General features: G+C 43.1%; 1 protein-coding gene across 4 annotated transcripts in view; it reads right to left on the minus strand.

Moving 5' to 3' along the window:
* The window catches only part of NEK6 (NIMA related kinase 6), a 137944-nt gene extending 114066 nt beyond the window's left edge, over positions 1-23878 (minus strand). For 2 of the 4 annotated variants that reach the window (XM_043983842.1, XM_043983841.1), the window contains exon 1: positions 23728-23878. The gene's annotated coding sequence lies outside the window, so the exon portion shown is untranslated. The remainder of the gene's footprint in view (positions 1-23727) is intronic. The other 2 variants (XM_043983838.1, XM_043983839.1) reach the window with 2 other exon arrangements.
* Between the last annotated feature and the right edge of the window lie 2507 nt (positions 23879-26385).

Consider the following 26385-nt stretch of genomic DNA (forward strand, 5'->3'; position numbering starts at 1 on the left):
TCATATTGCTTAATTTCTCAATAGGTAGGGGAGGGCCTGGAGGAAGGGAGAAAATTTGGAACTCAAAACTTCAAAAAGTGAATGTCGAAATAAATAAAGCATAATTACTTCTTTGAAAAAGAGAGAAGCCTGATGGAGGAATATTAGCTCACATTTCACTGCTTCCTTTTGTAGATGAGAAGGCCGAGTCAGACAAGGTATTACAAAGCGCTTATATACATCATCTCATTTGATCTTCATAATTTTCCTAGGGGGTAAATAGCATTTGTAGCCACATCTCCATCTTGGGGGCAGCTAGGTGGCACAGCGGATAAAGCACCAGCCCTGGATTCAGGAGGACCTGAGTTCAAATCCAGCCTCAGACACTTGACACTTACTAGCTGTGTGACCCTGGGCAAATCACTTAACCCTCATTGCCCTGCCAAAAAAAAAAAAAAATCTCTATCTTACTGGGGCAGGTAGATGGCGCAGTGGATAGAGCACTGGCCCTGGAACCAGGAAGGCCTGAGTTCAAATCCAGCCTCAGACACTTGACACTTACTAGCTGTGTGACCTTGGGCAAATCACTTAACCCCAATTACCTCACCAAAAACAAACAAAAAAAACCCCCTCCTTACAGTTGGGGAAACTGAGGCCCATAATAGGAAAGTAACTGACCCAAAGGACTCACAGCAAATGAGTGGCAGAGATGAGCCTGGAACCTAGGCCTCCTAACTCCCACTCCATGGCTTTTTCCCCTGAACTGAGCAGCCTCTACAAGGTATACTTATATTTCTTGTAAAAAATAAAATCAAGTTCCAAAATTATGCAACTTTAGCCATCATGTGATTGGAGGCCACAACTTACTTCAAAGCTGCCTCATAAAACCTCCTTACAAAACTTGCAAAGCAGCCAGATGCTGGGGCTGCAAGAAGAACGTTCGAGAACATCTGGATCCTGCACCTCTTAGCCAAACGGAAGCAGATATTTTTCGCTTGTGTAAAAACATTTAATTTTTGCCCTAAGGATAACTAATGGAGCATGGGGAAACCATGAGGCCAGTCAAGCACAACGTGAGAATTGATATTATGATGAGCAAGAAAAAATGTTTTTCATGTAATCAAATATGACTAATCCTTTTTCATAAGACACTCTATACTCTGGGAAAAGGAGCTATCATATTTTCAGCCTCAGGAGTTTGGAAATAAACTCCAGTGCCAACTGTATGCTAACACTCCCATTCTTGAGATGCCTTCTAATCCCTTGTGAGCAAGCGATGGTTCAAAGAATGAGCTTTAGTCATTTAGATTTGCTCTGCTATAGTGTAGGGAACAGAAAGCTAGACTTGGCGAAGGAGGACTGAAGTTGTGGGAGCAGAGCTGGCACTAACTCACTGGATGACTTTGACCTTGACCGCTTGGTTTTCCCTCTCTATTCCTGAGTGATTTCACCTCTGTAAAACAAAAGAATGTCAGATGTCTTCCAGGTACCCTTGCAAATCATGCATTCATTCAAATAAATAGTACTAATCACTTGTGTCCAGATCAGATGCTAGCTATGGAGCTGAGGATAATGAGGATAAGACACAAATTCAGATAACTAAAATATACAACATAATATCAGGCATGGGAAGAAAAAGTTTGTTACCAATATGGAAGGATTAGGGAAACTAATATTCTACATCCTATATGCTAAAGTCCCATTCCAACTATTACTATTCTGTGTTCTAGGTCCCTTCCAACTTCACTATGTTCTAGGTTCTAAGGTTCCCTCTGAATCTCAGAGAGTCTGTTATTCCATGAAATACATTACTTGGAGAATATTTTGATTATGCTTGAAATTTTCAGACCCAAAATTAAAAACTAAAAATCAGCAATGTGAAAGTTGCAATAGGAGCTCTGGGAGGCTAATGAGACAGGCTTTAAGTCTTCTGAAAATAAATGTATTCTGTAGCAGACAACTTAAATGGGAGAGGCAGGCCTCTGTTCACCCTTCCCCATTATCTTTACCCTGTCATCCCAGAACTCAAAACAGTTTCTCTGACTAAAAAAAAAAAATACATTAAGAAATCCAGAATTAGGAAAAATAACACAGGGAGTACTTCTCACCCCCAAGAAAAGCTCCAAGAGCTTTACATATCTTCTAATTTATTCTTACATCATTCCCACCACATTGCAATGTATGTGCCTTCAAGGGGAATTAGGTAGAGCCTTGAACTGGGAGGCAGGAAATTTAGGTTTGAGCCCCATCTCTGACACTTATCAGCCTAGTGACTGGGCAAACTCACTCTGAGACTCAGTTTCTTCATCATTAAAATAGGGATAATAGTACTTTGCACTATCTACTTCAAAGAGTTGTTCTGACAACACAGAATTCTTTGTTGTAAATCTTAAAGTGTTATTGAATTGAGAGCTATTATTCCTATTCCTTTACAGGAAAAAATGACAACACAGTGAATAAAGCAAGTAAAAGAGAACAAGACTGGGGTCATTTTAGTTCTGGCTCTGCCAAAACACTGTGAGACCTGAAGTCAAAAAGCATTTATTAGCCACCTTCAATGGCACTGTACTAACCACCAGAGATACAAAATAAAAATAGCAGACCCGGCTTTCAAGGGTCTAGTGGGGCAGACCACATACAAACAACTATGTACAAACAAGATATAAACAGGATAAATTGGGGATAATTTCATAGGGAAGACACAACCATTAAGAGGGACACAGAAAAGCTTCTTGTGAAAGGTAGGATTTTAACTAACACTTGAAGAAAGCAAGGGAAGCCAGGGAATGGGAATTCCAGGCATGGGGGTCAGACACTGAAATGACAAAGAGCTGGGAAATAGAGAGTCTTGTCTGGAGAACAGCAAGGAAACAGGCACTAGTGGATCATAGAAAACAAAGGGCGTTCAAGGTGTAAGAAGACTGGAAAGGCAGAAAAGGGCCAGGTCATGGAAGACTTTATATGCCCCAAAGTGGGCTTTCTATTTGATCCTGGATGTAAGAGGGAGCTACTGAAGCTTAATGAAAGGGAAGGTGACATGGTCAGGCCTGGGCTTTAAGAAGATCACTTTGATAGCTGACTAAATGGCAGACTGGAGCCAGGGAGACCAACCATTAGACTACAGTAATAGTCCAAGCCTGAGATGACCAGAGTGTACACTACTTTGGTGTCAGCGTCAGCTCCAGTTTTCTCACCAGGACGATGGGAACAGTAACATTTGCATTATTTTTTTCAGAGTGTCGCTGACCCAAGTCTTCTGACTCCCAGATCAGGATTCCCTCCATTATAACTACTTCATTAGGGAGGACCCAATGGCACCCAGCAGAGTCCTGATTATGGTGAATGCTCATTAACCATCCAGAAAAGGGAAAAGGGACTCACAATGCAGCACTTCACAGTTTGAGGGTAGCTGGGTGGTGCAGTGGGTAGAGCGCCAGGTCTGGAGTCACAAAGACCTGAGTTCAAATGTGACCTCAGACACTTACTAGTTGTGTAACCTGTTTGCCTCAGTTTCCTCATCTGTAGAATGATCTGGAGAAGGAATTGGCAAACCAGTCTACTATCCTTACCAAGAAAACCCCAAATTGGGTCATGAAGAGTCGGACACAACTGAACAAGAACAATGAACATCTTTACAATGGATAAACACTAGCCTCACTAACACCAGAGTGCTCCGATGGAAAGTACTTAACATTAGTAGTCAGAAGACTTGTGTCTGAATACTGGCTCTACCACAGGTGCAAGTCTCTAGACCCCAGTTTCACTCTCTGTAAAATGGGTGCATTGGAATAGATGATCTCTAAAGTCCTATGCAGGTAAAGATGATAAGGACCCAATAGGGTAAAAAATGTGAATATCAATTCCCCCATTTTACACGTGAAGAATTTAGGCTAGTAGGTGATGGGACTTATCCAAAAGGTCACAAGATAATAAGGAGCAGAGATGGGACTTCAACCCTGGTTTCTTGAAGACACTATCTGGATGACTTTAGGCAAGTCACCTAATCTCGCTAAGCCTGAGTTCCATCCACCATATAAGGAGGGGTTTGGATCTGATGGCCTCTGAGGTCCCTTTCAGCTCTCACTCTATAGGCCTTAGTGCTATGATCCGAAGTCCAAACACAGTGCTCTGCACCCTGCACTGCGCTGAAAAGGTGTCCAGATGCCAGTATCGTGGAGGTCAGAGCAGGGTAATCCAAGCTGTCTGCTCAGCCTTCAACTCTGCTATTTTTCTTCTTTGATCTGTGCGCCCACACTCCTTAAGGTTTAAGTAATCAATTAAAAAAAAAAGTTTTCCCTTCCAGAGACAAAATGGCACGGCAGCTTCTCCTGCTCCCCTCCCACTGCCAATTCCAAAGGGCTAATTTTGTCTTCCAGAAGTTATGGCTGTAATTCCGTTAATAGGACGAAAGATCTATGGTGCGCTCAGCCCAAAGTGTTAGGAAAGCGGCTTTTTCTACAGGAGAAGGAATATCACAGTTTCCCTCTGGGGGGGAAGTAAAGCATAACTGGAACACAGGCTCCTTGGGGGCCTTATTAGATCCTCAAAGAGCCGTCGCAGTTGCTAAAACCTGCTTTTGCTAGCAGAAGCTTCATTTTACAAATATACAACAGGAAAAGCATAAAAGGGTGAGAAAGCCCCAAAGATTAGGCTTCCCCATTGCAGAGAGCGACAGAAACACAGCTCTTTGCTGCAGCATTTAGCCTTCATGACTCCTGTTTTTAATAGATATATTTAAGTGCTTGATAACCATTTGTGAATACAGAATGTTTCCTTCTTTATTTTTTTTTTTAAGTATTGTTTGCCAGCTGCTGGACGGGAGAGTGCTTTAAAAAAAAAGCCTTTTCCAGACATGATAAAAAATCTTATCGTTCTCAGAGATGGCCACGAGGCCTCTTGGGGACTTTTAAAAAATAACCTTTTCTGACTCAGTTTCTCCTGCCCCAATCACAAAGACAAATACCGAACATAGACCATCAATTTAAAAAGGAAAAAGTTTCCGCAAAACATCTGAAAGCTACTTTTTTTTCCTGCCCTAAAATTCAGGTACCAAATATTAACAACATTTCTCAGAAAATCCACTGCACAGCTCAAACATGATGTAGTAAAAAGAGCACTAGACTTCAAGTCAGTCACTAATTGAGACTATATTGTGGCATAAAGCAAGCTAACTCATCTCCTCTGGGCCTCAGTTTCTTCATCTACCAAATATGGAACACTGGACTAGACAGTCTCCAACACTCAGTTCCAATGTTCTAAGATTCTTTCCAGTCCTAACGTTCTATGCTCCAAGGTCCCTGTGAGGCGTGCCATCCTTGTGTCCTACATTTGAGCACTCTATGTTCTGAGGCATTGTGTGTTCTAATAGTCTGTGCCTACAACAGGCTAGACAGCCCTTGAAAGTCAAAATACCTGGGTCTGAATCCCAGTGCCAACAACACTCATAACTCCCTGCTTGAAATGATACTTATAAGGAAAGAGTTCCAAAAACTGCATGACTTTTAAAAATGCACTTTCTTATTACAGGGAATACCAAAAAGTCCCTTAGTAAATCTTCACAGAAACTCCCCATGGTTTTGGTTAGAAATCATTCTCTTGATTTCATTAAGAATCTGTGTTCCTTCATTGGAGTCAAGCCCTTATACAACTGGCAGGATGTTATAAACTGAATGATTGATGTTTGAAAGAAGAAAGGAACTTAGTCAAGTTAAAAATTACCCTCTAAACACCATAAAGATGAGTAGACTTGTGACACGTATTCAAATAGTGTATTGTTGGAGTGGGAATCCAGAAACATCAAATCTTGGTCTCTGCTTATGTTGTGCCCTGTCACCAACATATAAAACACCCTCTGCCCAATCTCATTCTTTCCCTTTATTCCAGGCCCAGTTCAATCTCCACCACGAAGCCTTCCCTAAGGACTTCTCTTTTTTTTTTTTTAAAGTGAGGCAATTGGGGTTAAGTGACTTGCCCAGGGTCACACAGCTAGTAAGTGTTAAGTGTCTGAGGCTGGATTTGAACTCAGGTACTCCTGACCCCAGGGCCAGTGCTCTATCCACTGTGCCACCTAGCTGCCCAAAATCTTTTTTTTGGGGGGGGTGAGGCAATTGGGGTTAAGTGACTTGCCCAGGGTCACACAGCTAGTGTCAAGTATCTGAGGCTGGATTTGAACTCAGGTCCTCCTGAATCCAGGGCTGGTGCTTTATTCACTGTACCACCTAGCTACCCAGGACTTCTCTTAAAGGAGGTCTCTCTTTCCTCCTCTGATCAATCCAAAGGGTTCTCTTTCTCTCTCTTATGAACTTAATCACATTCTAATTTGTATTATATATGTTCTGCCTCCTCTGTTGGATTGCATACATCTGATAGTGGCAAGAACTGTGTCTAATAGTAATAGTGACTCACATTTCGATAGCACTTTATTGTTCACAAACCACTTCTTCACAAGAAACCTGTGGGAGAGGTGGCACAAATATTATTATCCTCACTTTTATTAGTCAACAAACATTTATTAAGCACCTACTGTATTCTAGACACTATCCTAAGTACTGAGGATACAAAGAAAGGCCCTGCCCTCTAGAAGCTTACAGTCTACTGAGAGGCAACATGTAAAAAACTAGGTACATGTTAGTTATAAACAGGTTAGAGAGAAGATAATCTCTGAAGGCATTAGCCAGCCATCTTGAAAGAGTCCAGGAAAGCCAGGAGTCAGTGACAAGGAGGAAGAACATTCTGGGCATGGGGGACAACCAGGGCAAAGGCATGGAGATGGGAGGAAATAAAATATAAAAAGACTGAAGGATAGGAAGAGACTAGGTTGTCACAAGTTTTAACAACCAAACAGAGGCTCTTGTGTTTGATCTTGGAGGTAATAGGGAGCCACTGGAGTTTACTGAGTGAGGAGGTGACTCTGTGCTTCAGAAAAATTACATTAGTACCTGAGAATGAATTGGGGGGAGGGTGAAATGAGGCACTGAGGCGAACTGGAAGGATATTGTGAAACAAAGGCTCAGAAAAGTGAGGTGATTCACTTAATGTCATATACAGCTATTAAATATTAGAGTCAGAATTTAAACCCTATTCTCTAAAACATTAGAATATGATGCATTAGAGCTGAAACAGATTCAAGCCAGTATGACTGTCTCATTTTGCAGAGGAAGAAAGTGTTGCTCAGAAATTAAGTGACTTGTACAAGATCACAAAATGAAGAAATGTCAGGGCTGGGTCTCAGGTCTTTTTGTTCCTAGCCCAGAACTCTTTGTAGGACTTTACTATAGTAGTAGTTTAATAAATATTTGTTGAATTAATATGTAGTCTTGAATTGTAACATCAGAGTGCAGTCCATAAACCTGTGCTCTGAACTCTGGTGCCCTCTGCTAGAGATGGAGCCCTAGTGCTAGACATGAAATCAAAAGACCTGTGTGCAAATTCTGGGTCATACTCTCTGACCCTAACCTCTCTGAGTCTGGGTTTTACTATCAAATGTAAAACAGAGTTACCCACCTCACAGAATGCTCTAAGTAAAGGGCTGTGCCAGCATTAATAGATTACAAAAATGTGAGTCATTTTCATTTTGCTATCCCTACATCAATAGCTGGTCTCAAGTCCGGGGTTCACTTATACTTGACAAGGAGGCAGGAAGAACTGATGGGTGAAGCTGGGCTCCTGAACACACTCAGCAGGTTCTGAGTCCTCCAGAACACAGGCTCCTGTCTAAGTTCCAAATGACTAAGAAGGTGTCTTTCTTTTTTCTTCTTTTTTCTTCCTTCTTCTTCTTCTTCTTCTTCTTCTTCTTCTTCTTCTCTCTCCCCAACTCTCTCTCTCTCTCTCCATCTCTCCATCTCTCTCTCTCCATCTCTCCATCTCTCTCTGTGTCTCTGTGTGTGCATCTCTGTCTGTATATCTCTCAACCCCCAAATCTCTCGCTCTCTCAGGATTAGGAAAATAGTTGGCTGAGCTCAGTAGCTGGAGAGAGGAAAACAATGAAGCCTGTGCCAGGAACAAGGCAGCTTCTGTTCCTGTCCCTGATGTGTCCCCTCCCAGCAGAGATGAGCAAGCAGACGGGTCAGGCAGCCAGACAGAATCATCCCAACTATCTTACAACTATTTTTCTTGTCATCAATTGAAAAGCTCCATGTCACAAATGAGAAATATGTGGCAGACGTCCTATACCCTGTAACAGTGCAAGCTCTCCCCTAGAGATACATATAGTAGAAGCAGGACTTGCCTGGGAATAAGGAGACCCATGTTCCAGCCACTGGCCCCCTGAGCAATCTTGTACAAGTCATTTCTCCTCTTTGGACCTCATTTTCTCTGCTTGTAAAGGAGAGGATTTAACTAGATGATTTCTGAGGTCCCTTCCAGCTCTAACACTGTGTGTTCTGACATTCTGGGTCCCAAGGACCCTTCTAGCAACAACATTCTATGCTCTGATGTTCTCTGTTCTAAGGCCCCTTCCAGCTCTAACACTCCATGGTAAGAGTTCTTATTCTGGAGTCTGCGGAACCCCCAGTGGTCTGTGGAGAGATTTTAGAATATATATGAAATTGGATAGGGAAAAAAGTACACCATTATTTCCCCTAACCTCTAACTGAAATTTAGAATTTCCTCCTCCAACATCATTCTGAGGATTTCCCAGACCACAAAACCCTTGTTCTCTGATGATTCTCCAGGATCTCTCTAAGTTTAGGACTTAAGAAGTCAGAGAGTTGTTGATATGCTGGTGAAGTCCAAAGTTTCCTTGCCACCTGTTTAGCGTTCATTCTGAGGGTCACTGACCTGATTATTTGGTCTTTGACCCTCATAATTTAAGAAAACATGGAGCCAAATAGATATGAATTCCAATGCATTATTTTTTTGCTAAAGAACTGAGGGAACCAAGTTGAGGGAAAAATTCTTTAAGGACTGTAAGGCTAGGGAACAGAGGAGAAAAATATTACCACCCATCATTGTCTGCCCAGAGCCAGAAACCCCAGCTGCTGTCCAGAAGTTATGTCAAAGGGAAATATCCTGAGATTGGCAGGAGAGAGAGAAGGCAGTTAGCCTTCACTCACTCACCTGCCCACCATGTCCCAGCCTTTTCTCTCCTCATCACAGCTACCTCCTAGACCTACAACAGGAGCTGACTGGGCACCCACAAATTGTTGTAGACAATTTTCCATCCAATTTCCCAACTAGATATGATGCAACCTTGGAGTGTGTATCGATTAACAAGCATTTATTAAGTGCTTACTATTTGCTGGGCACTGTGCTAAACACTAGGGATATGAAGATACACCCAAAAAACAGCCCATACTGTCCATGAGTGTGTGAGATATCATATGAATAGGTAGTTACCTGCAAGAGGAGATCAAGAAGAACAAAATGCTTCTGAAGCTTGGAATCATAATGATAATAATGTTACAATAAATATGAAGGGTTATAGTTTACAAAGCATTTTCTTCGAAACAGCTTTGGGAGGTAAGCAGTCAGTCAACAAACACCTATTAAGTGTTTACCAGACACTGTACTAAGCAATGGGAATGCTTGTTTTTACTGAGTAGTTTTCAGTTGGATCCAACTCTACATGACCCTATTTGGAGTTTTCTCGGCAAAGATCCTGGAGTGGTTTGCCATTTCCTTCTCCAGATCATTTTACAGATGAGGAAACTGAGGCAGAGTTAAGTGACTTGCCCAGGATCACACAACTGGAAAGTGTCTAAAGTTGGATTTTAACTCTTCCTGACTTCAGGCCCAGCACTCTATCCACTAAGCTACCCAGCTGCCCTAATGGCAATGTAGAATAAGTTAAAATCAGGGTCCTTGGGGGCAGCTAAGTGGAGCAGTGGATAAAGCATCAGCTCTAGATTCAGGAAGACCTGAGTTCAAATCCAGCCTCAGACACTTGACACTTACTAGCTGTGTGACCTTGGGCAAGTCACTTAACCCTCACTGCCCTGCCAAAAACAAAAAACAGGGTCCCTGCCCTCAAGGAATTCATATTAGGGAAACTAAAAGGCAGAGGCAGCACAGTATTTCAGGACTGAGGGACAGGCAGTAACAAAGGCTCAGGAAGAACAGATAAGCCACTAAAGTGTATGAAGAGTAGTAGAGTGTGTATAAAGGAGACTACACTGTGGAAAATATAAGTATGACTATTTCCATTTTGCTGATGAAGAAACTGAGGCTCTCTTATCTAGTCGATTATATTCTCAAGACCCTCTCCCACAGGGGAGACCTCACTTAGGAAGAAGAGGTAATAAGGAGGAAGGAGAGATCTGATATGGTTTCCCTAATTCATTGTACAGCTTATCTTTCTGAGATCCTCTAGACCAGAGGGTCAAACTGCAGAACCAGATTAAAAAGTAACTTGGAAAAATTGAACAAAAAAAAAGAGAAAAATGCAATAAAACACAGATAATGTTCATTTGTATTTTTCTAATTCAATATGTAACCTGTGGGGAGAAATGTGTTTCTAGCTGAGTTTGACCCCACTGCTCTTAGGCAATGTCTTCTCATGTATCTGTGTGGTTGTGGAGAAGATGGTTGTGTGAAAGCGATGATTGATTTCAGTCTTAGATGAGGAATCCTGTTATCAGACATGATCTGACAAATTCACTCACTTCTGAGCACCCATCATAACGACTTTCACAGATTTCTCTTCTTCCCCTGCTGTCACGCAACATTAGTTCATAAATATTTCAACCGGATGTCATCTGATTATTAGAACATATCATTATAACACTTCTACACATTAGCTTCCTTTGCAGAATACCACCAAGATATCAAATTTTTAAGTGTTTAGTGCTCTCACATTCTGTCTCAAAATGCTAACCCTCTATACTGTAAAGGGCTGGTTAGAGCTCCCCCAAAGTGTGAAAGTGAAGCTTTCATTGTCTATATTTCCAGATTTAATTCCCTGTTCTAGTCAACATTCTTTTAGGTGGTGATAGGAAGGGAGACAGAAGTTTTTAAAGAGAAAACACAGAATGGTAGAGTTGGGAGGGACCTTAGAACACAGAATGTTAAAGGAAAGGGATCTCAATTCAAAGAAGACTAGAGAAAAGCAGAACCTCACAGCACAGGCTATGAGCAGAGCTGTATTTAGCAACCTAGGGGCTAGAAGCAAGGGTCAACAAAGGCATGCTCCAGTCAACCCTATAGAAATCATATCTGGGGAGGCTGTCACTGTGGGACAAGAACAGAAAGAAATTCATCTGGCGCTTAAAGGTGTGGGGATTGGGATACTGGAAAATCAATTACTACCTGGTAGCTTCCTCTTTTCACTGATTACTCTTGCTAAGAAGCATTTTCGTTCATCATTCTTGCTAAGAGCATTACTCATGCTAAGAGGCATCATAGTTGATAGTATAGTGGATAGAGGACTGGCCTTGGAGCCAGGAAGACCCAGGTTCAAGTTTCACCTCTAACAGAGACCAGCTAGGTGAAGCAGATCAAGGTACTTAACTTCTCAGTGTTAGACTATAAACTGCAGAGAAGGTTCCAACCTGCACTGGTACAGGGAATTTTCTCATCTGCAAGCTCCCTGTATCAATGAAATCACAGGTCCAATCTCTATCCTGTCCTAGTCTTGCTTTTGTTGTTTAGTTAGTTTCACGTTTTTTCGTTTGTTTTGTTTTGTTTTGTTTTGCTTTTGCGGGGCAATGAGGGTTAAGTGACTTGCCCAGGGTCACACAGCTAGTAAGTGTCAAGTGTTAGAGGCCAGATTTGAACTCAGGTCCTCCTGAATCCAGGGCTGGTGCTTTATCTACTGTGCCACCTAGCTGCCCCTGGTTTCAGTTTTATCTGACTCCTTCTGACCCCATTTAAGGTTTTTCTGGTTTGCCATTTCTTTCTCCAGCTCATTCTGCAGATGGGGAAACTGAAACAAACAGGGTTAAGTGACTTGCCCAGGATCACACAGCTAGTAAGTGTCTGAGGCCTGATTTGAACTCAAGAAGATGAGCCAGGCCTGGCACTCTATCTACTGAACCACCTGGCTGCCAATTTCTTGCTAAACAGGTGCTAATATGAGAACACAGAATGCTAGATCTTAAGACACCTTAGAGACTACGTAGTTCAACAGCGTTGCTTTATAGATAGGGAAGGAAGGTTAAGTGACTTGCCAACAGCACAAAACAAGTAAGAAGCAGAACCAGAATTAGGACCTGGATCCCCCAAGTCTAGAGAACTTTCTACTTTCCCATGTGGCTTCTATTCCACCTGATAAGGTCAATGTCCCACCAAGCTTAAAAACAACATGATAGTGATTGGCAATGACTCTCTATGGGCCTAAGACCAGGATATATCTCACAGAAACTTCAAACAAACCGTAATCTATTGTGACAGCCTGCAGCAGGACATTTCTAAAACAAAGAATCTAGTGGAATGGTGAAGAGCCAAGGTGTCAAACATGTGGCCTGATGGGGCCCCCAACACGCCCTACCTTTTGAACCAGATTAAAATGTAACTGGGGAGGGGGCAGTTAGGTGGTGCAGTGGATAAAGCACCAGCCCTGGATTCAGGAGGACCTGAGTTCAAATCTGGACTTACTAGCTATGTGACCCTGGGCAAGTCACTTAACCCTCATTGCCCCACCAAAAAAATGTAATTGGGGAAACATAATACAAAAAAATACAATAAAACATAGGTGATATTATTTTCCAAAACCAGGTCAATATGCAGTCGCCCACAGGGATTCTTATGTACTGATTAGTTGCTCCCATTACTTTTTGATTTTGACACCATTGGGTGAAGAGAATTTCCTCAACAAGAGCCATTGAGCTCTCTCTGCTTCCCCCTTAACTCACCCAAGATTTGCTACCTGAGCACAAGCTCACAGACAGTATGTACATACACACATACTGCAGTTACATATATACACAGACAGATACTGATAGACACTATAACTAAGTACACACATACACACAGAGATGGGATAACATGACTCAGTGGATCAAGGGCTAGCCTTGGATTCAGGAAAACCTAAGTTCCTATCCAGCTTCTGACACTTTCTGTGTATTCCTCAGCATATCCACAGGTTACAAAGTTGCCCAAATACGAGTGGAAATTGAAGGTCTTGACCAAAGCTATATAGCATGAATCAGTGAAACTTATTAAATGCCTATTATGCGCCAGGCACTATGCTGGGCATTGGTAATACACAAACAAAACTGAAACAGCATGTGCCCTTAGGAAACAAATTCTATGAATAAATGAATATCCTTTATATGAGTATGTGTACATGGATGTCTGGTTGTTCCTGGTTACATAAGGATGTCCTGTTTTCCAATATTCTAGGTTCTAAAATCACTTCCTGCTCTGACAGTTTTTCTCTCTGCAGTAGCCAGCCTCTTCACCTCTGATACTATATGTCCCCATGAGCTCTCTTAACTGTCACCTCCTCCATGAAGTCTTCCCTGATTTCCCACCTCCCCCCACCCAGTCAAAAATGACATTCTCCCTCAGATCTCACAGAGCACTCCTTTTCAGTCGCTCTAACACAGAGAAGATGTATTCCCATAATCTGGGTTTGTGTCAACATCCCCCTACTTGCAAACTCCATGAGAATAGGGACCATGTCCTATCCAGCATCAAGCAGAGTGGTCTACACATAAGAGATACTTAGTAAATGATTGAACAGAACTGAATTATTCCAGCTGTACTCTTCATGCCCATTGTGAAGATAATATTTCTGTGAGAGAAGGTCTTTGGGATTATTTCTGCCAGTTCTGAGCCGGAGGAAGCTTTGGAAAGGAGACAAGAGGACTTCTCACCTTGTCATGCTGCCCTCCCTCCCCTGCACCCCCATCTGTGACAGACAGCTGCTCACAGGTCCCAACCTATGATTATGCCAGACTCTTCAAGGAGCAGTGAACTACAGCAAACAGTGTGTAAATAATTAACAAAACATCTGCCTTCTGAATTAAGTACTGTTACTAAGGTTAGTTGTATACCCAGGGACTCCACTCTCTCTGAGAGCACTTGTCTTCAAATTTTAAAGTCCCATTTAAAAAAAAAAAAAAAGAAGTGAAGGGAAGAGAACAAAGGCAAAAGACCTCATTTCTATACTTCCCCCCACCCGAGACACTGTGGGGACTCTGAGAGTGTCTAGACATTTACGTTCTGCCTCTTGCCGAGCAGCTGCTGTCTTGTTCCTCTCCATTTTGGGGAAGGCAATTTAGGAAGAATTAGTGGCATCTGGATCCAGTTTGGGGCCTCAGCGCAGATGCCCTTGGTCACCCTTCACACACCCCAAGGAAGACAGAGCCTGGTGTAAGCTTTAAAGATGAGGCCAATGATCAGAAAATCCACAAAGCTGGGAATCAGGAGATCTTGATTGAAGTCCAGACTCTGTCCCAGTTTTGTGACCTTAGGTAATTCAAGTCCCTGAGCCTCAATTCCCTAATCTCTAAAACTAGGGGTTGTACAAGATGATCTCTAGTCCCTTACAGCTGAGGTGTCCAATATGAGGCCTCCTGAATACAGACTGAACTAGATTAAAATGTAATTGGGAGGGCTGGCTAGGTGGCTCAGTGGATAGAGTGCCGGCCCTGGAGTCAGGAGGACCTGAGTTCAAATATGGCCTCAGACACTTGACACTTACTAGCTGTGTGACCCTGGGCAAGTCACTTAACCCCAATTGCCTCACCAAAAAAAAAAAATGTAATTGGGAAATATTTAACAAAACAAATAAAAATCAGTAAAACTTAGAGAGCATTCCACTTTAAAACTGAGGCAATCTGCAGGGATCCATATGGACAGCTCAGTGGGCCTCATTTCTATTTGAGTTTGACACCAGAGTCCTCATAGATTCATACACTGAGTTTAAAGGGATTTAGGATGGAGAATGCTAGGGATGGAAGAATATTAGAACATAACAATGTTAGGGCACAGAGCTAAAGTCCCTTTACAGCTCTAATAAATGTATAGAATGTTAAGAGCTCAAAATAATTTAGAAAATAGAATATCAGACCTAGAAAGAACCTTATAATATAGAATATCCAAAAATTTTAAACAAAAAGTTATCTGGAAAGGCTCTTAGACCATAAAATGTTAGAACAGAGAATGTTAGAGCTGGACAGGCCTATTTAATATATTATGATTCACTGGGGGAAAAAAAAAACACAAAAGAAGGAGCACTGTCAAGACATACGGGGAAGGACTAGATGTGGGCTCAGCATTGGAAATACACAAATTCAGGTCTGCCACATTGGTGTGATGTGAACAGACGAGGCTACTCCCCAGTGCCCCCTGGTTCATTTCTGATAAGCCAGCTGCAGGCAGTGATGATAGGGGACAACTCAGAGGCCCTCCGGCTCTTCTCTTTGGAGCGCCACAGGGAACCATGCGTCACCTCTGCTGTTACAGGGAATCAAGCACTCAATGGATTCTGAAACCCCGCTCATTTCCAAACACAGCCTGTGCCCTGGCTCACCAATGAGGAATCGGAGACCCAGAGAGGTTCTGTCACTTGTCCGCAGTCACCCAGGTAGTGTAAGGCACAGAAGAGATTTAGAACCAAGCATCCTGGTTCTAAAGCCAGCTCTTTCCTTTATATATTGCTCTGCCTTCAGGCATTACACCTTCCTAGCTGGACCTCCTGGACAACACACACTCTTTATATTCCAAGAGTTCTTCACCTTTTGTTGTGTCACGGACCCCTCTGGCAGTCTGATGAAGCCTATGGTAAAGCTTTCTGGGAATAATGCCTTTAAAAGCATAAAATAAAACACAAAGGATTACCAAGGAAAGTAGTGATGCTAAAATGCAGCTATCAAAATCTTTAAAAAAACAAGTTCCCAGACCCCAGGTTAAGAATCCTTGTTCTACATGACTAATGCAGAAATATGTTTAATGTGATCGTACACATATATAACCTATATCAGATTGTTTCCTGTCTTGGGGATGGAGGAGAGGGCAGGGAGGGAGGGAGAAAAATTTGGAATTCAAAATCTTATAAAAATAAATGTTGAAAACTATCTTTATATATAACTGGAAAATAATAAAATAATTTTAAGATTAAAAGAATAAAAAAGAATCCTTGTTCTAGCCTAACCTCTCAAAGCCAAAAGCAACAAGCAGCATTTAATGTGCCAGGCACTGCTAAATGGTCACTGCCTTCAAGAATTTTACATTCTACTATTTCACTTCATCCTCATAGGGTTGCTTTAAGGACTAAATGAGATGACATATAGAAAACATGACATCAATGCGACATGAATTATTATTAAATATTATGACAACAATCCTGTGAAATAGCATGGCAATCCAACAGAACGTGAGCTCTTTGAGAGCAGAATCAGTTTCAATTCTGTCTTTTTATCCTCAGCACCTAGAACTATGTTTGGCATACAGTAGGTGCTTAATAAGTACTTGCTGATTATTCCTATTTTACTATTACTATTTACTATTATTACTGATGGTGGTGGAGATGGTGATGACAGTTCAAAGACTTGCAAAAGCTTTTCCAGCTTATCAGTGGTAGAGCTAGAATTAAAAACCAAATTTCTTGACCTAGTCCTGGGTTTTCTGCTATACCTCAGAGCTTGTGGGAAAAGAAGGCAAAACTCATGACAACTTCTGCAGAGCCTGGAATGAGGTGGGTGGGTGTGTTTGTTTTCACACCAGAAGCCCCATTAGAGAGACAGATGTCGAATTGCTAGATCATGCCCCAAGTTCATTTTTCCAAATTTAATGTCACAGGAAATTACCCTAATGACTGACTGTAGCATGTAAATCCTGCTAATCTGTGTCTGGCAGCCAGGCACAAGAATGCTGCTTAATTCAGACCCAGCCAAATCATAGGATTGTGTTTACGTCACTAAATTCAGACAGGAAAGGCTGAAGTCACCTACCTTTAGTTTTCTTTTCTAACTAACATTTTTTTTTTCATGAAAGTGTCTCATTGCTCTCTAAGACGCAGGAGTGAAGGAAGGCAGCCAGGTGCTAAGTATAGGTGAGTTTTCCTCCACACTTTAGCTTTCTCATCAGTCAAGCACTGACACTCACAGATACATACATGGTGCCCAGATGCCTCCTGGCAGGCCAGCAGTCATTCCAGAAATGCTTTCAGTCCACCAAGTCACAGAATCTCAGAGTCACAAGGGGCCTGAGAACACAGAACATTGGAACAGAAAACACAGAACATTTGCACAGAGAGGTGCCTTGGAACACAGACCGTAAGGATATAAAATGACAGGCATAAAAGGGTCTTAGAGGGGATATAGTCCAAACTCCTTGACTTACAGCTAAGGAAACTGAAGCCCAAAGAGAAGGGAAGTGACTGAAAGTGACAGAGAAAGCATCTGAATAGCGGAGCTAGGACAAGAAAGCAGGTCTCCTAGGTCCATTCCAGTTTTCCTCAGGTCACAGAATGTCAAAGAAGGACCTTTAGACACAGAGTCTGGTCAGCTCTGAAAGGAACCTTTGACACCTCCAGCAACAATGGCCCAAGAGAGTTCTGTGGCATGTGTGTGCATCTTTTTTTAAGGATGGCATCAGGATAAAAGATAAAAGATGAAAATAAGGACTATTTTTACCTCCCCAAATCACAGGCCAGACGGGAAAGAATCAATCAATGCCAGAAATGTGGCTGTGCCTTCCTGCAAGATCTATTATTTCACACCTTAAATTAGTGTATCTCAAAGCAATTTGCAAATGTTCGTCAATTTGCAGAATATACTTACAAGGGAGAGAAATACCTTTTCCACTTAACAGCAAAGAAAACTTTAAGAGAGGCTCCAGGACAAATTGCAAAGCATACTTCTTACAAGAGTAATGAATTAAGATATGAACAAACAAGGAGACAAATCGGGGTAATGGAAAAAAGCCCAAGACTGGTACTCAAGAGACCTAGATTTTTGTCCCAGCTCTGACACTAGCTCATAGGATCATAACATTTAGGGCTGGAAAGGGGCTTAAATCATTTCATCCAATCACCTCATCTTAGATATATAACACAAGTATTTATTAAGTGTTCTCTCTTTAGAGAGATAAAAAAGATACAAAGTTTAGCTGAGAAATGAGCCCTGAGAGATGGGTCCAGAAAGATTGTGACTTGCCTGAGATCATCATACATTCAAACTGGAGCTGAAGTAATTTACACAGGAGAATTCGAACCTAGCTCTTCTGAGTCTCAGTCTAAGTCTCTTTCCACCATATTATCTGTCAATCAAGTATAAATTTATTGTTCAGTTGCATCTGATTCTTTGCGTCCCATTTGGGGTTTTCTTAGCAAAGATACTAGAGTGGTTTGCCATTTTCTTCTCCAGATAATTTGGGGGGGGGGGGTGAGGCAATTGGAGTTAAGTGACTTGCCCAGGGTCACACAGCTAGCAAGTGTCAAGTGTCTGAGGCCAGATTTGAACTCAGGTCCTCCTGACTCCAGGGGCAGTGCTCTATCCACTATGCCACCTAGCTGCCCCCAGATAAGGAACCAAGACAGAGTTAAGTGACTTGCCCACAGTCACACAGCTAGTATGTGTCTAAGGCTGGATTTGAACTCGATAAGTCTGTCGCCTGACTCCAGGCCTAGTACTCTACCCATTGGACCACCATTAAGCACACACCAAGCATCTAGGATACCAAGACAAAAGTGAAAGTCCCTGTCCTCCAGGAGTTTACATTTTAAATGATATACATATAAGATACATTGTAAAGTAGATACAAAGTAACCTTGGAGGGAAAAGCAGCAGCAGCTGGGGGGAGGGGGAGGGTGCAGGAAAGGCCTCCTACAGAAAACAGAACTCGAGCTGAATCTTGAAGGCAACTGCTGATTCTGGGAGCTGGAGGTGATAAGGGAAAACACTGCAGGGAGGCAGACAGTGCAAAAAAAAATGGAAACAGGAGATCTAGTGTCATGTGAGAGGAACAGCAAGGAGGCCAGTATAGCTGAACCATATAATGTATATGGGGGAGCGACATGGAGGGGTGGGTAGGAGATAATATTTAATAAGTCTGAGGGGCAGCTAGGTGGCACAATGGACTGGATTCAGGAGGACCTGAGTGCAAATCCAGCCTCAGACACTTCACACTTATTAACTGTGTGACCCTGGGCAAGTCACTTAACCCTCATTGCCCTGAGGTGGGGTGGGAAGAAGTCTGGAAAGGTAGGATGAGACCAAGATGAGAGACCGAATGAGTAGTTTTAAATGCCCAATGGAAGAATGTCTATTTGATCCTGGAGGTAATAGGGGGACGTTGGAGTTAACTGAGTAGATGGTGACATGGCCAGTATATTGTTTACTTATTCTATGTTCGAAAGTGCCTTTTAGCTCAAATACTGACTGCATTCCAAGGCCACTTCTACTATAGGATTAGACTAAAAATCACAAGTGGTTGATGGCAAAGAATACAAAACGTTTCGTGTCTTCTTACAGGGAAATAGCTTCACTGTCCTAATCCTCAAAATATCTATGTGAAACCTTCCCAAGGAGATGTATCTAAACCAATATGACTACTGATCAAACTTTAATTTTTCTTCTCTACCAATCAGGTCTTGGCTGAGAGCTTCTCCTGAAACTTATCTTGCCTCCCCCCTAAAACTAGTAAGAGAACCAGTGTCTAAAGATTGGCATTGTTGTATTATCTGCAAGTCACATCCCAGCTAAGAAAGAAATAAGGAAATGGAGTGGGGTACAGGAGAAGGGCTTGGGGCAGCCTTGTTTCTGGTTGCTCCTTCAGGATTCTTTTTTTAAACTCTCATTTTCAGTCATTTCCAAAGCTGACGGGACCACAGAGCTTCACAAACCACAGAGAGCATTCCAACCTCCTGTGCCTTTTCTTCTGGGAAGTTGGGCAAGAACCTTCCCAAACCTTTGCCAGTGAGGATCTCTGCCAGGGAGTGACTCATTCTACCCCTCCCCAGAGTTGTATTTTATTTGGGGGGAATGAAGACAGACTGTGCCACGATGGGGGAGGTGGAGTTTCCAGCAAACATAGAACCGCTGTGTGTTGGGGGGGGCGTTTTTTGTTTTTTGTTTTAAGGAAAGTGGACTTTTTAAAAGATGACATGGAACACTTGCTTCACATTTTTTTGGACTCAGTCATTTGTGATTTAGAGAATCAAAGAATGTTAGAGTAGAAGCACCCTTAGAACACAGAATGTTAAGGCTTTTTGTTTTGGGTTTTTTTTAAAGGACCTATGAGCACAGTATATGAGAGACAGAAGGGATCTGAAATTCATTTGGTCCAAAATGATTCATTTTATGGATGAGGCAACTGAGGACCTGAGAGAGGAAATAACTTTATCATTGGATCATAGATGTAGGTCAGCAATGGAGCTAAGAAGCCACAGAATGATTCAGCCTACTTGTTTTACAGATGAAGAAACTAAGTCACGGGGAAGTTAAATGATTTGCCCAGAGTTACACAGCTAGCAAGCATCTGAGGTGGGATTTGAACCCAACTCTTCCTGACCCTAAGTCCAGTGCTCTATCTACTACACCCCTGAGAGTCCCTGAGACCCTTTCAGGGGGATCCACTAGGTCAAAACTATTTTCATAATACCAAAATGTTTTAATTTCTAATATGGTGAATATCTATAGCTATAAACTACATAAACAAAAGCTCTTTGGGGTAAATGGGGTCATCAATCATTTTTAACAGTGCAAAGCGGTCCTGAAACCAAAAAGTTTGAGAATTAGTGTACAATATTGTACTCAAAATCACAATGTTATTAAGTAGCAAGCTAAGATTCAAACCCAAGTACACTAACTACAAATCCAAGTCTCTTTCTCACCACACTGTATAGCCAGTTTTACCATATATAAAATAAAGGGGTTGAACTGCATGCCCTCAGTCTCCTTAATTAGCCAAGACAGCATGATTTCCCCAACTGAGGGTCCCAAAATTTAGAGCTGATACCTTAGAAGCCATGTAATATCCCAATTTTCTCATTCTTCAGAAAAGATCATTTAGGCCCTGGAAAGGGGAATTGACTCACTTAAGGTCACGCAGGGAGTAACAAAGCCAGACATGGAACTCCTCATCCATGTTTTTTCCTCTATAACGCACTGCCTACAGTTCTACAACAATAATTCTCCTTTCATTTGGGAAAATTTTTTTTAAAGAAGCCACAGCCATCCATCTCAGGAGATCCTGGCCCCCAAGGCAAACCTATCCCTTCATACAACCAAGTTTGTTTTTTAATTCAATTGTCACATTTGTATATGCAAAGTATCCCTTCCTCTCGCCCAAGCCCACTGCCTCTCATTACCTCTTCTTCCCCATCCCCAAGTCTGGAAGAATCAAATTTTGTTGTTTTTTTTTTAATTTTTTAAGGAAACTGAAACATTTCACTGCACAAAAACATAGGCAAATAATTTTATGCCCTATGATTTCATCAGTGTGGGCACTCTCTCAGCTAATATAGATCCCAACACTTCTACCCCTCAGAAGCTGGTTTCAAAACTTGCTAAAATTAAAATACATCATCACCTGCTGGCCAACCTTCTGGCGACTCTGCCACTAAACAAAGGGAACAATTCTATATATAGCACTTTGTAGAATTTCTAATCTATTCTCTCACTTGGCTCTCCCATACCTATGAGGGACTTAATAGAAGGATTATAATTTCCCATTTTACAAATGAAGACTCTGAGGTGTCCTAAGTGATTTCCCCAAGATAACATAGTTAAGTGGCAGTGCTGGAACTTGAACTCTAAGCAATACAATGAGTCCTGCTTCCCAAAAGTTGGACAATTAACATATAGAAAAGTTATCCAGTTTTTATGACCCTATCAACAAGTAATGCATTCTGGTATCATGAAAAGAGCCCTTGATTAGACTTGGAAGGTCTGGGTTCAAATTCTGGCTCACCCACTTACTGACTGTATGACCTTGTTCAAAGAGGGAGCTGGTTGGACCAGATGATTCCTAAATTTCCTTCCAATTCCAATATTCTATATTTTAAGAACAATTCACACTCCTATAGCAAAATACAATTTACAAAGTCCTTTCCTGACAACTCTGCTAACAGGTAGTGTGAATTTTTGATACCTATTTTATAGATGATACAAATGCAGATCAGAGAAGCTTATACACATAGTATTAAAACCAAAATTAAAATTTAAGTCCAGAGTATTTCTATACATACTCTAACATCTTATATTCTGAAATGCTTTCCAGGACTACCATCTTCTGGCCTAAGTTTCCTCTGGAAACTATACCCTGGGGAAATGGGGAAAAAAACACCCCCATGGATACATAGAGAAAAGTCTCTCTGTGAATCCCCTTTTCTCCTAATGTTAAGGAATCAGACATTGGGAAAAGTTGTTGTGGTCATTGTTTAAAGTTAAAAGCAACCCAAGAAGATTCAGAAACAAAGTGCTTCTGGCCTTTTGAAGGAAGGACAAGACACAACTCCTCTAGAATCAAGTAACCAGGTTGCATCTCTGTCTCTTCACACCCTTAAACCACAGGCCAGGTTAAAGCCCATCCAAGTAAAGAAGACCCAGGGAGGGATGGTCTCCTCTCCCTGAGCCTGATATGTCTAACAAAGGGTCAGGGAAGAAAGGCCCACTGGGCCCCAGGGTCAGTTGATGACTATGAACTGGGATGGGAGGGAAATCGAGGTATCCAACAAACCGGCTTGTCTGTTTCTATGTCTCTGTGTCTGTAGGTCCCAGTGTCTTTATTTGTGTATGTCTCTGTCTCAATGTACCTCTTTGTGTTTACCTGTGACCATCATGGTATATACTTAGAGTCAAGAACTATGGGTTCAAACCTCAGTTCTAACACCTACTAGTTGTGTTATGACAATGGATAAAGCACTTTACTTCTTAACTCAATTTTCCTCATCTGCAAAATGGGAATTATAACATTTGCCCTACCTACTCTGCATTAAAGCCCCAGAGAAAATAGTGCAGGCTATTTTAAATATCTACCTGTGTGAATCTTAAGGTAGTGTTTGTCTCTAAGTAAATGTGAGTCTGTATGTCCCTCCTACCACGACCCAAAGTCCCCTCCAAAGTTTACTTTTCAGCGTTGTTCTCTCATTCATGGAGAAAAACAAAAGCCCAAGCCCAACTTCTCTTTCTGGGAGCCTCCCCCCATCCAGCACATACAGCACTGGGGCTGTGCACAGGAAGAGGAATCTTGGACTCTGCACGGCCCGGAGCAGCTGGGAGCTGTAGGCACTGAGGGAAACTGGCTAAGGGCCAAGCCCCTTCCCGCCCGGATGGAGGGAATGGGGACAACACATGGACGCTGAGACACCGAGACACTCGCAAAGAAACACAGACAGATATAGGCACACACTGGGCCACAGACACAAATAGGCACACACCGACACCGGCACCGACCGACACAAATAGACACAGTCAGACAGCACGCCAACAGACGGACAAACACCCACAGACAGACACGCAGACACACACTGACAAACAGACACACCGCCACGAATATGCACCAACCGACCCAGACACACAGGAACACCTCAACTCAGCCAGGGTCAAGTTCAGCCACCCCTCTCCCCCGCCGCCCCGCCCCCAGGGACGCTGACCGCCAGGGCTCGGAGTGCTTGGGGGGGGGGGGGGGGGGTGTTGGGGGGGGTAAGAGCTTAGGAGAGAGGCCCGGGGCGGGGGGGGTCCTGGACGCTGAGCCCTGAGGGGAGGGGGCCAAAATGGGGGAGGGGGCGCAGGGGTTGTTCTGCTGCCCCGAGCCCGAGGCGTAACCTCCGCCCCAGCTCCCTGTCCGGCCCCCAAGGTCCCGGGGCTGCCCCTCCCCACTCTGCCCCCGCCAGTATCCCCAAACCCCCGGGGGCCTTACCGGCTCTTGCGGGCGAAGCGCAGCGCAGCCGGAGCCTCCGAGTCCCGGACGCAACTTAGCCGCGCGGCCGCCACCACCAACTCCGCCGCCGCCGGGGCCGCGCACGCGCGCCCCCGCCTCCCCTCGCCGGGACCGCGCCTGCCCCTCCGCGCGCTGTCTGCCACGCAGGCCTCCCGGGAGCGCGGCCCCGGGGCCCACGGGGACTGCGAGGGGGCGGGAAGCAAGCCCCGCCCTCCCCGGGCTCCCCCGGGCCGCCCTTTGTCCCCTCCACTCCGCCCTCCGCCTCTTCGGGGGCCCCACCTTGCATCCCTTTCTTGCCAGCAACCCCTCTCCCTGTCCAGCCCAGAGAGGTCAGCGACCTTGAACCGGTCACTTCCGTTGTCTAAGAGGAGCCTCAGTTACCTGATCTGTGGGATAAGAGGGCGTACAATGTTGTTTAAGGTTCTCTTCGAACCAGCCAGACTTAATAGCTGTGTGCTCCGTGGGCAAGTCACGGAGCCTCTTGGAGCATCAGTTTCTTCATCAATAAAATGGGAATAATAAACTTCGTGAAGTGGTTATGAGGAAAGTAAAGTTTTAAGTCCGGGGTAAATAGGAACTATCAAAGTACATTCAAGCTGCCGCAAAGTATATTCAAGCTGCTTTTTGTGGTCCTTCGGGAGGAGAGGTCGCTATAGTTCTATGATGCTATGGGGGAGGGGATTTCCATAACCCACTCGAAACCTCCACACACACAAACAATTCTATGAAATGAGTAAGTTAGCAACTTGCACTACGGTGCCATTTTCCCAAAAAAAGAAAAAACAACACACCAAATCCTAACACGAGATTTACAAATTTCTGCCAACTATTCCCCACAGTCTAGGAGGGAAACGGGGAAGGATCAACCTGGGCCTTTCTTACTTTTGTTTTTAACTCAGTGGGTTTTTTCCCCCCAGTCACGAGATGAGTCACAGTGGAGCTTCTCTTTGCAATGTAGGGCTCAGAATTAGCACTGTAGTCCCACTACCACAGGAGGCTATAATTTTTCCTCCCACGGGAAGAGTCTGTGTCAAGTATTTGAATGTGTCAGGGAGAGAGATAGCTCACATTGTTCTCCCCTGAGGGTTTAAGAATTAAAGAAGGACTCTTATGATTTTATTATTTCGTGCTTTGAAAGAACAGATGGAGGGTGAATAAGGGAGATCATACAAGAGGTTCTCAGCACAGAACTTTCCTATAAGCTCCAGGGTAGTGAGATTTTCCTTAACGATCATATATGTTAATAAAATTCCTGGGGTCTCATTAATGGCTCTGGCCCTTTGCACAGTGCCTGGCACATAGTAGGTGCTTAATCGTGTTTATTTGATTTATTGGTTATTGAATAACTTAGGTAGGGAGTGTGGTGTGGTTGAAAGAGCAGGCTAGTATCAAAGGACATGGGTTTGAATCTCAGCCTGGGTAAGTTATTTCTCCTCTCTGGGTATCCCTTCGCTGTCCTCACTGCATCAGCAAAAGGAGGATGATACTTTTGTACCCCTTGCCTACAATCTCATAGCTAGAAAGCATTGAAGCAGCCCTTTGAACCCAAATCTCCTGATGGCCCATCTAGGATTCTTTTCTCTCTTTTAACTTTAAAGTGCTCAAGGGAGCCTTCTGCTTCCTCCCTGCAGAAAAGGGGCTTCAAGAAAAAGGAGAACAAAAAAAAGAAACAAATGTTTGGGGTAGGGTTGGGGGTGGGGGAAAGCATAGCTGGTCTCTGTCCTTTCTTTTGAAGTTTGGGGTTTGGCATCACATTTTGTACATGGGCCAGGTCAACCCACAAAATGAGTCTTTGAGAAACTTCAAATGAAATGTAGGGTGTCAGCATCTCTTTACCTCCTAAGAGAAACATTTGCATGAGCATCTCCCACTTCTTGCAGTTCATGAACCTGGCTCTGGATACAGCCATAATCATCATTATCAGGACCAGCCTGCCTGTCTACAACAGCCCTGTGAGGAATTATTATTTTCATTTTGCACTTGAGAGACCAGAGGATCAGAGAGATAAAGTCACTTGTCCAAGGTCACAGAAAGGAGAAAGGTCAGAGCTGAGACTCAAACCCATGCCTTTTGACCCCAAGCCCCAGGGCAATTTCTACTATACCGCACTTTGCCTCTGAGGGTTCTCTTCTGGGCCTCAATGCCGGCACGGCACGGAGTGTGCCAGGCAGCTGACTGAAGACAGTGATCGACAGAACAGATGGAAACTAAGAGGCCACCTGGTTTTAAAGCAAATTATATCATCAGTCCATCAATACAAAATCTAAAACATAAGGGAAGTGCTTAGAACAAAACGATGTGAATCCCATTTATCTTCTTCCCCTCCCTCCTCTGGTTTGTCAGTGAATCAGGAGGATTTTCCACTGGCAAAGTGGCATGCTTGGATCTTCCTTGTAAATCACCCTCCCAAACCTGAGCTCTAGACCTTCTTGAGGATTTGCTGACTTCCACACTAGGCCTACAATTCCATAACTATTAGCACAGCAGCCTTTCTTTGTACTACATAGTAGTAGCATAGTAACAACGACATCACTATATCTCATAGGATAATTCTTCAGCATCATCATCATAGTTATCACTTATATAGAGCTTTAAGGTTTACAAAGTGCTTTACAAATATTATCTTATTCTAGCCTC

Source organism: Dromiciops gliroides, chromosome 2 (genome assembly GCF_019393635.1).
Source record: "Dromiciops gliroides isolate mDroGli1 chromosome 2, mDroGli1.pri, whole genome shotgun sequence".
NCBI classification, from domain to species: domain Eukaryota; kingdom Metazoa; phylum Chordata; class Mammalia; order Microbiotheria; family Microbiotheriidae; genus Dromiciops; species Dromiciops gliroides.